Source organism: Sorex araneus, chromosome X (assembly GCF_027595985.1).
Source record: "Sorex araneus isolate mSorAra2 chromosome X, mSorAra2.pri, whole genome shotgun sequence".
NCBI classification, from domain to species: Eukaryota; Metazoa; Chordata; class Mammalia; order Eulipotyphla; family Soricidae; genus Sorex; species Sorex araneus.
The window spans coordinates 48,235,309-48,252,405 of NC_073313.1; positions in this window are offsets into that span (position 1 = coordinate 48,235,309).

Below are 17,097 nucleotides of genomic sequence, written 5' to 3' on the forward strand. Positions count from 1 at the left end.
AATACCTGAGTGGGTAGGACACTAGCCTTGAATGCAGCTGACCTGGGTTCAGTCCCCATATGGTCCCCCGGTCCACCAGGAGTGATCCCAGAGCATGGAGTCAGGAATAAGCCCTGAACACTGCTGGGTGTGGCCCAAAATACAAAACAAAACAAAAACATCCCAGACAAATAACTCGAGTGGCAAGTTATATATATTTTAAAACCGTGGGAAATGATCCTGATTTTGAAATGATTCAATGTCAGCTAAATCACAAGTAAGATTATCTGCCTTAAAAGTAGTCCTAACAGCAGTATGGTGACAAGTTAACATTTTTAAAGTGCTACCAAGTGAAGAAATAAATAGTAAACCTCCCTCCCTGTCTTTGTTATTCTTAAAGAGGTGTGTGTCTCATTCTTTCCCAGATCTTTTAAGATAGTAAATTTCACATCTTCACTTAAGTTAGTGAACTCATGGTAAAAGTTATTGTGGACAGAATAGGAATTTTTATCTCCAGATTGGTTTTAATTCTATTTTAAAACATTTTCCAAGACATCATTGAAGAGACCTCCACTGTCTCACAATGTTCTTTAAACAGGGAAATGGGCTAAAATCTCTGGGGAGTTCTTAAGAGTCTATTTACTGGCATGTCCCCTAATAAAAGCCATTCTTCCACCAGCATTAAAAATAAAGGAAATAAAAATCACTTCTCTTCACAGTTTTTTCAAGTCTTTTCTTCCCTATACTTTGAAAAGAAGCCCCACTACAAAAGGAAGATGCTTGAAGGCTTTTTATGAACAGAAGGCTGTTAAGTGTGCCTTGTCTCAAAAGATGGCAAAGGATCAAATAAAAAATGCAATCACTCAAGCTAAAGGAACAATGAGTGAGTTTGCAGTCAGTCCTTTTCCTTCCCATAGTGGACGCTCACCTTGTCTTTTTTCCATGTCTGTACTCTGTAGTTTTTGAGTGTCTGAACAAACAAGTGAAAGGAAGAGAGCAGACAAAATTAGTGTATCTTCCTATGGGCAGACTGAGTCCAAGGCCAGGGGATTTTGAAAAGAAATTTCCAAACACTCAGATCTTTTGGGCTGGGGTAGTATGCCCTCACCTTCTCGCTTTAAGTAAAATTTTCAACCTACAACTTATGAAAGTGGAGAAACTTTCAGTGTTAAACCCCTTTGCCATGTTCCAAAAATGAACGCCTGATTCAAGTAGGTTTTTACACTCATAGGTGGTGTCTTGTAATTCTTAGAAGTGCTGCCCTTCTAGACAGTGCCCAGAATTATATGGAGATGAAGGAGAATATTAGAAATTATAGATTCTTATTCATTTTACTTATCTGTGGATGAATTCTATACCAGACAGAGGAATCTCCAGAAAGCTTGTTGAAAGTGCATTTCTAGAACCCAAATGCCCACATATGTACATCTCCCTTCTACCCCCCAACCAGTTTCAAGTGAAAACATTAAGAGAAAAAAATAGGGGAAGTTACATGAGTAAATTTGTTAGTTGCATGAGATCAACTGAAAACAAGGAATTCCCCTCCTGGACTTCAGTGGCCTAATTTAAACTCATAAAGCACAAATGACTAAAACTACTTCAGTTGATTAGCAAAATTAGAAGCAGAAAAACCAGTTTTGCATGTTAATATTGAGAGGGTCAGGCCTAGAAGCCAAGACAGAATAGAAGTGAAAAGATCACTTCTAAGACTTGCAGATTCGCTCAGTTTTTACTCTGATTTTCTACCCAAAGTGTTTACAATGTATCCTAGGAATATTTACTGAGATTGAAATTCTAGTTCCATAATTTATAAACTGAGATGTCTTTAATTAAGTTCCTATGCCTCTCTGTGCCCCAGTGCCCACACCAATAAAATAAGCAAAATAATTGGACTAATGGGTTATCGAGGGAATTAAACAAGTCAATGTGGGGAAAGCACTTACATCAGGATCCAGTGACTTTTGAACTAAACTGTAGAAGACTATTCTTTAAAGGATTTGGGAAGGGGATTCAACTGTGTTAAGCATCCTTACTTCAGGAACTTCAGCATGGAATACTGCTGTTCTAGTCTTCATGGTTGAGAGAAATAAATGGAATATCATATTCAGTTAGCAAGGGCAAAGTTAAAAGCCCAATTCAACTTGTTTCCAAAGCCTAGGTCTCTAGGAAGTCAACATTTCAATGGATGCTCTCAATAGACACTATCTTGGGGTGACAGTAACAATGGTTGGTGTCAACTTGGCTCATGGGAAATTTTCTGGAGATTTAGAGGTTGGCTTTTTTCAGGGAATCAGAACTTTAAAAGCAACTTAAGTGACTTTGTTAGACCTGTACAAATTCATCCATCTTCACTCTCTTTAAGACCATTAGTTTATATCCTTGTACATCACATAAATTTTAAATGCATGATATAGGGGACTTTTCATTTTAATGGCTTTTTTGATCAGCTTTTAGGAAAGGTGGGAAAACTAACCCTTTTCAAATAACACCACCAATGAACTTTATTTTCAAACAAGTTAAATTGAAAATAGTTCACCAAATACAAATTTATTTTATTTTTCAATGTTCACTTTAGTAAAATAAAATTCTTATTTTTAAAAATACTCATAACTATATACAAGTTTGGTTTCATTTCCCCTCCTAAACAAAGACATCAGTTTCCAAAATTCTGATCACACAACTAAAAAAATGAAGAAAAAGAAATTCATGTCTTTAAGTATAAAATGCTAATTAATGGAAAGGGAAAAAATCACTATAGCAGTCTGAACCTGAGTAAGGAATGAGCTTGAAGATGATGAGCAAAAATAAACAAATCTATGACATTTAAATTTGTTCAAAGATAGCATTACTGCTAGTGTTTGACTAAAATGGCAAATGAATAAGTAAGGAAAATACGCAATATGTCAGACAGGGGCTGTTGCTAAGAAAAAATAAGTGAAGCCAAGGGATAGGGAATTTGGGGAGTAGAATGAGAAATTTTCTATCAGTTTGGAATGAACATTTTTTTAAATGTATAAAAACACAGGTATTCTATATATAATATATGTATGGCTGGAGCGATAGCACAGGGGTTGGGCATTCGCTTTCCACGCGGCCGACCTGTGTTCTATTCCTCCGCCCCTCTCAGAGAGTCCAGCAAGCTACCAAGAGTATGGAGCCCGCACATCAGAGCCTGGCAAGCTACCTGTGCATATTGGATATTCCAAAAACAGTAACAATAAGTCTCTCAATGAGAGACATTACTGGTGCCCGCTGGAACAAATCGATGAGCAACAGGATGACAGTGACAGTGACAATATATGTATGTCACATATATAAATATATATTTATAATTTATTGAGCACTGCTATAAGTATTCTCTTGTGGAGTCAGATCACCATGCATCTCACGTTACACTGGCAGCCCGATACTCCTCATGGGGGCCTTGTTTTGTCCCATGTGTGCTTCCAGTGCCAAGGAACTCACACTACTCAGAGTCCACACCTCCTGCTGGGTTAAGGGTCCAGAAAATGAGCACAAAAAGAATATTTTTTCCTACTAAGTCAGACAAATTTCATGGGACTAAAGAAAAGAGCTATTTCATATGCCTTAGTACTTCTAGATAAGGAAGTCAAGTCTGCCAATGTGGAATTTAAGACCAGGAAGTCAGTAAAAAGATGAGGAGGCTTTCAGAGCCCTGAAATACTCACCCTACTCCCAGGGGGGGAAAAAAAAGCCTGCTACAAGCAGTGCACAGAAGGTCCCTGGTAATGATCAGTGTGGTAAAACATCAATGTTTGATGACATCAGGTCCAAGATGAATGGGAAAATGGGAAAGTCCCTCTACTTAGCCAAGTGTTCTATAGTGCCTCTCTTCTACCTCAGGCAACCTGTTTAAGAGTCAAACTGCTTTGAAATCTCAGCTCCACCATTTCCTGGCTTTAGCTGTCTATACATCAGTTTCTCTATAGAAAATGGGAATAAAAATTATATTGGCCATAAATATACTCTTTTGAGAGTTAAGTTAATATTTTTAAAGAATTATATGCCAAAATACATTTGTTTGGTTCCATGTATCAGGGCTTTCAAATGCCAAAAATTCATCCAGAGCAGTACCTGACATATGAAGTCAATCTATATCAATACTTAGAGTTCCGCAACCCTTTATCTGACATTAAGACAAATTATTATTATTATTATTTTATAAGGTAACTGGTGACTGCATAGCCATATTAAAACTCTGGTGGGAATCTTGGGAATCACTCTGTGATTGAAAACGTTATATAAATAATTCTACAGCAAAACATACCAACATTTGTACTAAGTGGGATAAACAAAGGCTACAAATCGCCTCATATTGGTTCAGGTCAGGATTTGTTGCTATATTTTATGTTAAAATCATTTGGTTTCCAGAGCTTTTTGATTTCAGAGAAATGGTGGACCTATATTAAGTAAGAGGCAAAAGGAAAAAATGAAACCCATTTAAGTCTTCTTTTCCAGCTTTCTAACTTCTGGAGGTGGTAATGACCAACTAATTAGCCAAAATCATTTAGAAATAGAAAATAGGAAGCCCTTCAGGCATGGAAAATCCACAACTGCATAACTGCTCTTTGCTAAATATTAGTTAACCAATCTCCTTATCCCAAAACAGCTTCATAAAGATTCTCAGGCAACCAATACATTTCTACAAACATTTCCAACAATCTTTAAGGGCTTTTTTGAAATAAATTTAAAATACAGTATACATTCATTACATTTCACTGCCATTTTAATAGTACAACTTTGTCTTTCTCATAGGGGAAAGAAGGCCAGGAACTAAGTGCAAATAATTATGTTCCTTAAATGAATAGTGTTTTCTAAACTCAGCTTTGGGAAGATTAATATATGTTGTGTCAAAGTGGAAAACTATCCTGGTATCAAAGGAATTTTTTCCACAATGCATTTTAATGAAATATCTGAAGCTCTTGGAGAGTGAGTGATACAATAACTGGTTCAAGATGGTCTCGCTGTTGCTCACCATTGGATAGATGTTTCATACAAACCCATAGAAGCTGTCATTTCCTGCCTCTTTGTTACCCTCCCCCCACATGTTGTTATTTATTTTCCCTGATTTTTCTGACCTCTTTCCACTTATTTTATACTGAAGTTTTGCTCTATGTTTACCACTCCCATGGTGATCTGTACAAAACAGCAAATCAAGAAAACATGAAATGAATAGAGATACTGCTGTTGCTTCATGTTTTTTTCTCCTTCTCATTATCCTCCTACTCAATAAGACTATAGTGGGAGGTCAGGATGACATTTCCAAACCATGAACTTAATGCTACATTTCGACATCTAACCCCTCAGTTGTCATAGGAACATTATGAGGCTTATCTAGGTTCTAACAATCAGCGCCTTGTTTTCCCAGCAATTAAAACAAACTTCCCTTTCCAATCTCATAATATGCAGATATATATCCCAACATTTACATTGAGAAAACTGTATTCCAGATCAAAAATTTTAGGAAACAGGTCCAAAGAGGAATTGTTTACATTCCTGAATATTAATATCAAATTATATCTAAGAAATAATTTTATTATTCCAACCTGAATCCCTTTAGTCAATAGTTTTACATATCCACAAAGACATGCATACTATTATTTTTAACAGATTACACAAAATTGTAAATCAAAATGACACTAGAAAGTTATTCAGGGAGATGCTATTTAGTTTGTAAGCATTTTTTTAATTAATGAATAGGAAATGGTAAACAGAATTGAAAATGTAGAGATATATACTTTATAGCATTTACTGTTTCAACCTGCTTGTATCACCTCTTTGCCATTTAAAACATGACTTCTAAATTAGCATGACATAAAATAGGGTTTCTTCCACTAGCCATAGCAGTATTTAGCCAGATTATTAAATCATCATGTCTCCTCCAATTATTTACATAAAATATAGAGTTGAACATAATTGTGACCCACTGCACACAACCTAGCCATCAAATATAAAATAGCTGTAAATATCATAATTCCTTGTGACAATCTTTCCTGTTTTCAAGACTTTAAAACCTATGAATTCATGTGTACATCAGGATAATGAGTAGAATTTTTTGTTTAGATTGTCAACTACACCTTTTATTTTTAACTCAAATAACTTGTAATATTCACAAGGTTGAATCAATCATTGATCTGATTGTTTGAGGACCTGTCATTGTAAGTATGTTCTATCTTGCTTCTGGATTTATTTGAAAATATAGACATATAGAGAAGTCTTAAGAGCTCTGAGCATGACAAAAATAATCTGAAAAATTCTCAGAGCATGCAAGAAATAAACAATAAATAAGTCCCACTAGATTTTTTCCCTTCTACTCCATCCTTTATCCCATTCCAGTTCCATCAGAGAGAACTGTAATACTGCCATTCTGCTTTTTATCATGCATTAATCTATTTTCAGTTAAGAATTTTAAGATTTCAAGAGTAAGAAAACAGGAACCAAAAGTTAGAAATGTAATCTTTATTTCTTGCATGCTCTGAGAAAATTTTCAATTTGCTTCAGGTATTTAAAAATTATATTGAATCACATCTAACCCCCAAACTTATAACTGACAATACCAGTCATATTTACATATTAAATATATTTTATATCAATTACATTCATAAAAGGAGTTCACCAAAATTACCGATAAAATTTCTAGCAGTTAATGAAATTCCACTGAATTCCACTTAATTCCATGTAAAAAGATATCTCATAATTGCTTCCACTAAGATTCTAGTAAAATCATTCTAATTTTCTTTACTTAATTGTAGCAACTTTTTCAGCATAATCATTCTTTTTTTAATTGTTTTTTGACTCACAGGGAGATACAGAGTTACAAAGCAAACCAGCATAATCATTCTTTATGAGCCAAATATAGAAACTAGATATGCCTATCTGATATAAAACTAAGTTTCCTTGCAGCTCATTACTGTATTTAACACAGGTTATTCAAAACTTTACTGTCAGCTCAGATTTAAGAGATGAAAATTGAACGTAGGGATTCAGGAAAAGACTGATAGACATACACTACTAAGAACTGCTAATCACAATCTCTCAAAAACCTAATGGACCATATAAAAGATACCAGCCTTATGTCATATTGGCATAATCAATTAGAATAATCTTAAAATTTATGACACAAATATTAAAACATCTATTAACCTCAATCTACCTTCCACAGTCACTAGTAAATGTTTATCCATGCATTACTTAAATATTTATTTTGTAAATTTCTAACTACATATCCTTGAACAAAGAGAGGGGGAAAGGCAAATTGATTAATTTTGAAAGCATCCCTTCAAATATCAGTGCATACTGTTCAGAGTAAATGGAAATCCATATTCATGGAAAATTAAAGTTGTAAATTCTACAAAACAACCCATTTTGTTTTTGTTCCCCACTTCACTAAAAGAAATGGGTTGCATTACATATATTTGGCTGAAATGATAATATATTCAGCTCATTTTTATTAATTACCTGGCTTCTTTGTAGTCTTTATGCTAGGTTCTTGAACTGCTCCTTTTCAGAATTCCATGCTGTTATATACTCTCTGATTCAACACAACTGTTCGGGGGTCTGTGAACAATTTTATAATTCCCCCCACACCACATGATACCTATTAGGAGCAATGCCACATTTTACTTACCAACTCTGGATGAAGCAGTATTTCCAGGTGACAGAATACTGCAGCTTTGTTTGCTAAAACTCCCTCTTCACAGCTTGATACATTATGATTATAAAATGTCTTTGTTCCAGATCACATGAAGCACTTTTCCTACACAAGCTTTCAAAGGAGTTATCCGCATTTCATTCCTGTGATAAAATGAAGGGGTGGGGTGGGGGGAAGAGAACAGGGAGTTAAGTCCACACAAGTTCCTAACTGCATTTTTCTAAGTTTAATCAGTAAGCTATATTAAAGTGACAGTTACCCGTTCAGGAAGTCAGGGTTTGATCAAGCAGCCACAACCAGTCTGGGTGTCTTCCAGTGATGTGCCAACCCCAAGGAAGCAGTCACTTGGTCATCTATCACATGTGGCTGAATCATTCACCGTCCCCACGCCTCCACTACTGTTGCTAGAACAGTAGCTCAGGCAGGGGAGTGGCTGGACCTCCTGCACGGGACCTCTTATAGGGACCTGCCAATTAACTGCTGACCAATCGCAGGCAATACCTAGCACCTAAGTCACATAATAGGGCAGTCCTTATGACTGCAGGATTTCTGAATTACTGGGGTTACACAAAGGACACTCATTCAGGAAAAGGGAAAAAAGCCCTAAGTCGAAACAGAAAATACCTAGGCTGTGACAACTCCAGCTTTCAAAGAGGGAACACCCAAGCCTCACACAGACAAGAAAGAGACACAACTCCTCCAGAATCAGAGGAAGTAAAAAATGCCGCTGAATGTGTGTAATTTTTAAAAATCACTCCAAAGGATGGGTTGTGTTTACAAACCCACTTTAGCTATAGATCCACCCCTCCTTACTCTCCCTCTTCAGTCTCTCAATTTTACATGTTGAAAGGTCTTTATTTTAAAAATCTCCAGTGAAACATAAGCAAAGTCATAAAGGAAAATACGTGAGAGACACGCAGTGCCTCTTCTCTTCCCATCTCCTCAAAATAGAAAATCACAAACTTAAGGCTATTCAAAATTTCTTATTAAAAACACCCCCACATTTCTTAAAATGGATTTCTGTCAAAGACAGTTGCATCAATCAGGCAAAATTAAACATTGTCAAGACAAATTTGTAGGGTAAGTACAAAAATCATATATCCCTCCTTCTCCCTCTCTGCTACCATTTATCTTTTCAGTTATCCTTTGATTTTACATCGAGAACACAGTTGCCACATAAATGAGCTCCTACTGATTTTAAGTCCCCCATTTTATTTCCTGAATATATTTCATAAGCTAGGAAAATTTCAACTGTGTACACCCCAGTCATTTTCCTGGCACTCCCAATAATCCTCCAACAGTACTTACAAATGTCCTTAGTTTGGGTTTGTCTGTTTCTCCTTGTCCCTAAGATTTGAAAGCCCGAATAAAGACTCAGCTTCATCCAACAAACCTAAAATCTCTGCTGTGAACCGGCAAGGCTGCAAGAGCTCCGTCTCTGAAGCAAGCCTGAACACTCTGCTGCTTGCCACTTGCAATTTATGGGAGGAAGCGTATGTCAAACAAACCAGGTGATGACTCAGACTGCCTCCCCCAGCCACATTTTCCTTAGAATGGGAGGGTATCGTAAGTACAGCCCATTTAGATGTGACTCAGTTTTATTAGACTGGTGAATGTAATTAATCTGACAAACTCACATTTTTTCCCCTTTATAACTTGTACATTTCAGGATCAGAATGCACATCCTAATTTGTTTCAAAGAATTGGGGCATGTACAAGAGAAAATGCAAATGCCAAGATTATTTTTAAGGTATGGTCCAGTGCCCAGTGATATAAAACTTCAGAATTCATCTCTTAAAATTTAAAAACTGAGGCAACAAGTTGAATTCATAAGACAGCAGCAAATGAGTTTTATCCCTCAAAGCCGACTACGGGCTTGTTTTCCATGAGGGTTCTTTATGATTCTTTCTATTCCAGGACCCAAGGTTAAATTTCTAAGTCAGCGGCATGGCACAAGCAGCAGGTTCTTCAGGAAGTGGTCAGAGCTTGAGAACCATATCGCAGCTTTCACTTTTACATTTGCTGCAATTCACACATTAACCTGAGCTGTTCCCACTCATACCCGCACACAATACACCTCTCTGTCTCTCTCTCTCTCTCTCACACACACACACACACTCGCACACACAAAACCTAGATAATCCTTATATCCTAACTGCCAAAAGACCACAAAATAACTCAAAAATGATCAAATGGCATCTATGAAAATTCTAATTAAGTCAACTGACATACCTAAAAGTCTTGCTCTTTGGTAAAAGAGCAAGAGAAGGGTGGAATTACACACACAAAAGAATGTAGTAATAAGAAGCAAAATTCCCCGTATGAACAATGTGAAAAGCTCAGTCTGAGCACTTAGTTATCTATTTTCAGACCACTTCCTTTATCCCCAAAGAAAGCCAGCAACTATTCAGACAAGACAGAACATTAATTTTATTATTCATATAAAAATACACTTTATTTCTTTAGTATAGAAAAATGTTTAAATGTCTAATTTTTAAATTGGTAGGTAACAGTAGATAAAAGGTGTGTATCATAAAACAGTAAAAAACAATTCTTTGCAAAAAGATTTCTTTAGGGGCTGGAGCAATAGCACAGCGGGTAGGGCATTTGCCTTGCACACTGCCAACCCGGGTTCGATTCCCAGCATCCCATATGTTCCCCTGAGCACCGCCAGGGGTAATTCCTGAGTGCAGAGCCAGGAGTAAACCCTGTGCATCACAGGGTGTGACCCAAAAAGCAAAAAAAAAAATTTCTTTAACTGGACTAAACCCCCACAGTAACTTTAAACAAAGAATTAATTTTTGGAACTTAAATTAACAGAACCAATTAAACATGTGTTTCTGAGTAAAATGTTTTAAACTTTTCTATTATAAATATGTGCACATATTTCTCACTCATTATTAAAGCTTACTTCAACAGGGATATATTAATTTAGCCCCTCACTTTTTAAGTAAAATTTTATTGGCTTAAAAAATTACCTTCCTGCAATATGTAGAGAACATAAAATCTATAATTATATGGCTCCCAGTGGAAATAGACTATAAAAACAAATATTAATAAAATCAAGCAAATAAAACTTCAGCATCTATAAGAATCTGTTATTTTTGAAAGCTTAAACACAGACTTGCTGAGGTTCGATACCTGGCCCTGCCATTTCTAGCTGTAGCACCTGGGCTAAAAGTTAATTAAGGGCTAGGGAGACAGGACAGCAGGAAGGGCACTTGTCTTACACGTTTGAGACCCAACACCTATTTGTACCCCGAGCAATACAAGGGTGTGACTACTGACCAAAATGAAATATGTACAAGTTATGTGTGTCAATAAGCATACATTACAGGTTGACTATTCTGTTATTATCATCAATTTTTACCATTTAACTGCTATTTTCACCACTGTTTTAGTCATTCCCGAAGTAACATTTCTGCATAAGAAAAATAAAATTTCATCCACTTAACAAGAATAATCAGACTAATAACGACCACCCATCCAATCCATCCCTTTTCTTCCAAAGTTTAAGTGATTAAATATCCATCTAGGTTTACATCTGACATTTATTTGGATATTTCTCTCAAAATATCTTGGAGTTTACATGTGCTGCAAAATCAGGCAGGACCAGATAGGGAGGGCACTAGAGATAAATTTCCATTCAAGCGACTGGAGCAATAGCACAGCGGGTACGGCGTTTGCCTTGCACACGTCCAACCCGGGTTCGATTCCCAGCATCCCATATGGTCCCCCGAACACCGCCAGGAGTGATTCCTGAACGCATGAGCCAGGATTAACCCCTGTGCATTGCCAGGTGAGAACCAAAAACCAAAAAAAAAAAATTCCATTCAAGCCATCCCAGATGGGTCAAAACATTAAAACTCAGCAGCCAGAAAAATAGTCAAAGACTGGAAAAATCTTATAGCTCTGCCTGGGGCAGAGCAGTGCCACTGATAGCAACCATGGCCTCAAGGAGGCAGAAGAGGTGGTTCCGGGCCTAGAATGAGGTACCTAAAATCCACTTTCTTCTCTCCACAGGGTCAAAAACTCCTACCATGGTTTAACCTAAGGGAAGCCATGGCGGGGGGTCAAGTACAAAAAGAAACCTCAGTATGCATTCTCTTCAGTGCTGTCTTTCATTAAGAAATTTCTTGTCTCAGAGGAGAAACTGCATGGATTTTCATCTGAAAACTGTATCAAGTTCAAGCATCCCACAAACCCTTCAGTTAACAAAACCTAATAGTTTCCAGCCAGCATATAGCATATTTGAAGAATGATTAAAAAGGGACAACAACCAGACTTCTCTGAGGTGCAGGCAAGCTTTGTAAATATGAAACGCCTCAAATGTGGTGCCCTGCACCTCTCTTGGAGAGAAAAGTAGTAGTTTTGTGTTTTGTTTGAGAGTGAGCAACTGCTCCAACTTGTCCTTACCCAAGCAGTGTTTCTGAGACAGATGGTGACAGAATGGGGGCGGGGGGGTGGCAGCAAAATGGAGAGAAGTTAGTTAAGATCACGAATGAGTCTTTGGGGGGAGTTTAAATTCCATTTCCTTCCATGTGGGAGCTCAGAAGACTCATAGGGACCTGATTCAACTGATGAGTTAGGTCTAGAGCATCAGTATAGAATTTCCTCTGCAATCTCTAGGCAATCTCTAAAATACCAAATGATCTAAATGCATCAAGGTCCCAAAGCCTAGCATTACATGTCAGGGTGCAGACAGACAGCTGGGTTCCAGCATCAGCACTGGTACTATTGGATTGGGAAAGAAGCTTTCTTCACTAAGTTTATTGTTTCATCTGGCGGACAGAAATGAGAAAATACAAGGAAAGAACAGAAATTACTGCCTAAATTACTACCACTGTTAGCTCACTAAGGATGAGAGTCCACCCCAAATATCAACTTCTTGGGGCAAGGCAGGGAAACAATATTAGGCTTCAATGTTATTTCGTTTGAAGGATGACAACATGATTTTATTGCTTAAAATTTACAATGATCAATTATCTTTACGTTGCTGCTTAGATTCACTGTAGTGTTATAACACAGAATATGACTTGAGATCAGAGGATTAGCTTTGTACATTGTATGTAAGACTACCAACATTAGAAACTTTTCATTGAAACCTGTCTTCATGGTTATGTATAATGCCTCTATAGGAATGCACAATAACTATGTGTAGACTTACATAAGACTATTACAATCTATTCCTTTATGAGAGGTTGCTCCTGTTCCACGCTTTTCATGTTATATAAGCAGCAGTTTTGCCCATTTCCCTGCCTTTTCAGATCTAAGCAGTATAACTCACTCAGAAAAGTTTTTATTAGTTGTCTTCTTTCTCCACCCATTTTAAAGAACAAACTGAATCAGTTTTGTGATGGCAACGCCACTGGGTGGGCGTGAGCAGGATGGGAGAAAGGAAAGATTAGGAGGAAGAGAAGGAGTTGTGGGGGGAGGAGGAGGAAGAAGAGCAGGAGGAGGAGAAGGAGAAGGAGGAGGAGGAGGAGGAGGAGGAGGAGGTAGGAGCCAAGAGCTGAATCACAGCCATGTGAGTAATCTTAAGACTTTTTTTTCTTCTTAAGGATATGAATCAAATTAAGCTTGTTTTGCTGTGGGTGAAGGAAGAGAAATATAATAGCATGAATCAGAGCAATTATTAAATATGCAGCACTCGCAAAAATTAATTACACTGTCTTCTTTTACATGTCTACTAGAAAATACCAGAAAGCTTTTGTTAATCAATATAATCATTTACAAAAATTATTGAGTTTGAACTTGATTCTTCACCACTTCCCCTTAAAAGTTTTCTTTATACATGAATACAGAAAGAGAAATTACTTTGAAGCTTCTGTCTTTTGTGCAATCATCTCTCACCCTTAAAATTTGAAAAGAAGTGGTGAATACTGGATTGCATACTATTTTATTTCTTACTATCTAGAACATGTTACATGCAGACTATCTAGACATCAGTGCTGGAAGTAGGGAGAGTGTGTTTATGCTAACAATTGCTCAGAAATGAGTTTAGCTTCTGAAAAGCGTTCAGCAACAACAAACCTTCAGAAAATAGTGAGCTTTCCTTCTATAACAGCTTTCACTGAAAATAAATCTGTCACACAAAACTTTTGAACGGCCTTATGCTGAAGTCAATGGATCAATTTAAGAGTGCAATAGCAGGGGCCGGAGCGATAGCACAGCGGGGAGGGCATTTGCCTTGCAGGTGGCCGACCCGGGTTCAATCCCCGGCATCCCATATGGTCCCCCAAGCACTGCCAGGAGTAATTCCTGAGTGCAAAACCAGGAGTAACGCCTGAGCATCGCTGGGTGTGACCCAAAAAGAAAAAAAAAGAGTGCAATAGCAGAACCCAAGGGATAGTACAATGGGTAAAGCACTTGCCATGTATGCAGTCAACCTGGATTCTATCCCTGGTACTGCATATGGTCCCCTGAGCACTACCAGGAGTGATTCCTGAGTGCAGTGTAAGGACTAAGTCCTGAGAATCACTGGCTATAGGCCCAAAACCAACAAAAGAATGCCTCAGCAGTAATATTGAAAAGCAGATCAATCCAACCTATAAAATCAGATTTTTACAGTGACTTAAGAGAAAAGAGCATAATTCAGTTGTAGTTGGAGTGCCTTATCTATCCAGGCTTAGAGAAAGGCATATCCTTTTTCCCCCACATTTTAAAATCCAATCTATTTAATAATGTGGGGAATAGATATATTACCATGGTAAAAAAGTTATTTAAAGAGAAAGGCTAAAAGACCAAATGATATTTTCCCAGGCAAACCTCGTATACTAGGAAATCAAGAGGACATATTTTGAGAGATTACTTGGAGGTTCTAGCAGTGGAGTGCAGCTACTCGTATATCCAGAACAGAATAACAGTTCATCTCCATTCATGGAAGGTCATCCTCTTTGACAGAGCTTGTAGCTTCAGGAAGGATGTGCATGGAGTGGTGAGGGAGGAACAGGACATCTTTCTAGCCATCCAGATCAGCCGAATCAATGTTGGCAATCAATAGGGTGACAGATGTTACAGCCAGATCGCCCTCACATCCATGAGGACATATTTTGAATTCTATTGAGACATTTACATTTATTAGCACATCACTGAAATAAAATGTATCACCCCTTTTCTCTTTCTGTAAAAATGAATATAGAATCAGGGATATAGCTAATGTGGTATACTGAGAGTCTGGTATATGTAAGACACTGGGTTTGAGCCCTGGTAACAAATGAACCCCAATACTGCCAGGAGTGACTCCTATTTAAAAAACAACAAAGAAAACCAAAAATAAATACATATTGGTACAGATATTCTGTAGCTATTTCTTATGAATTTAGTTATCTTACAGAATATTCCACACAGAGGAGCTCAAAGAGAATAGTGTCTTTATTACATTGTCAGGTTTTCCAAAGTTCATTTCTATTTATGGAAATGTGTTTTTGGTAGTAGGATAACCTTTACCGAGTCTCAAAATAAATTATTTCAAGACTATGAATAAGTAAAAGCATTTAACTTTTCTAATTCTCTGTGTTCATCAATTTGAACATTTTAATTTGTAACGATGAGCTCTTTAAAGGGAAATTTGTATGCCCAAGTTTACTTATCTTCAAAACTGCCTGCATAACATTAACATTTAGGAAATTTTAGTCAGGATATATTTATATGAATCACAACAATATATCAAAGTGAGGTTCATTTAAAATGAGCAAGATCTGTTCTCTGACCAGGTAACTAGGATATCTCAACTCCTAACCCCCCAAAATTGGCTCCTTGCCACCTGAGGCAGACCAAATTATTGCAGTATTTGATTTCATTACTTTCAAGTTGGTACTTTCCGCACTTATAATATCTAGTTTCTTATGCAATAGACATATTTACAAATCCAATTTTGTATCATCTTGATTTATGTATACTGCAGTGAGCTACAAAAAGTTTTGAGAAATTTTCTATTCATATTTTAGTTCTTTCTTAGTTTTTAATGTTCTGAAGAGTAATTGCAGAAAAGAAACTCAAAAATAGGTCTTTAAAATTCTCAGAGTTTGAAAAAATTCTCTGCAGAGTTCTTGAGGAATTATTACTGCCTTTTCTATTCTCCAAATGGAGCAAATGTTTGGGGCTGGTGTGATTATTGGTTTCAATTCCTGTGTTTTACATGGGTTAAGCAGAATTCTATTTAAAAAAAATTAATTATGATAGTTTTGGCCATATGTTTACAATATTGTTGACAATTTATGGTTTGGGTATACACAGTTACATCACCTCACCACCAGTCATGCCCAAGACTCTCCACCAGTGGCCTTAATGTTACATTCAGTCCACCTCATTATTGCACTTACCTTGAAGAACCAAATTTTGAACAGCATCATTATTATTATTATTGACACAGAGTGTTAATTGACTTTTCACTTTATCAATCAGCCACTGAAGTGTCTGTGTTCTCATCTAGCCATAGAAAGGAGGAAGAACCAAAAAAACAGTGGCAAAGACAACTTGTAAGCTAACAGCCAGCCAATATTAATGGTGAAGGTGGAGGTAGATGTTGAAGGTGGTGGTGGGTGGTGAGATAAAAAAATCAGTAAGGCAGGTGACCCTGAGTGGCCGCATACCAACGGCTCCTCTGTTTCTGAACGCCCATAATCCCGAAGGTCCACTAACTACTTTCGGCACCCAGCAGCTTCTTGCAGAAATGCCTCTAGACTATGAACTAAGCTATGGCCCCATGTCGTCCCGGGAGGGGAAAGGTTTTTCTCTCTCAGCCTTTCCTTTCACCGGCGGCATGGTGATCTCCATCTTATAAGGCCCACTAAACAGAGGTACGAGCTTGCAGTGATATGACTTCTGGCAGAAATTTCTCTGGACTTAATTACTAAAATACCAGAAATCCAAAACCATCAACATATGCTCTTCATTCTCAGCAATGGAAAACAAATTATCAAATGATGCCTTTTCGGCAGGTCTGATTGTTGGGGAAAAATTCCAAATAATAATAGTGAGTTTTCTGTTGACATATTGAATGCAATCAAAGTAAAAAGAAATTAAAGTGAAAATCATCAGGCACACATGCGGGGGCATGGGGTTCTTGGTGGTGGAACATGTGCACTGATGAAGGGATGGGTGTTTGATCATTGTATGACTGAGACTTAAACTTGAAAGCTTTGCAACTTTTCACATGGTGATTCAATAAAAAAATTTAAAAAAATTTAAAAATCAGTAAGGCATAAATCAGAACCAAGAAACAGCTTCACTTTTGGAAATTAGCTTTATCAGGGCCCCTCACAATGCATGCCCTAGAAGTCTGGCATGGGTATCACTGTATCACTGTCATCCCATTGCTCATCAATTTGCTCGACCTGTCACCAGTAATACCTCCATTCGTCCGTCGCGTGCTAGTGGCATGGATAAGGAAATAATTTTTTAAATGGAGGGACCAGAAAGTAGTACCGTGGGAAGGACATTTT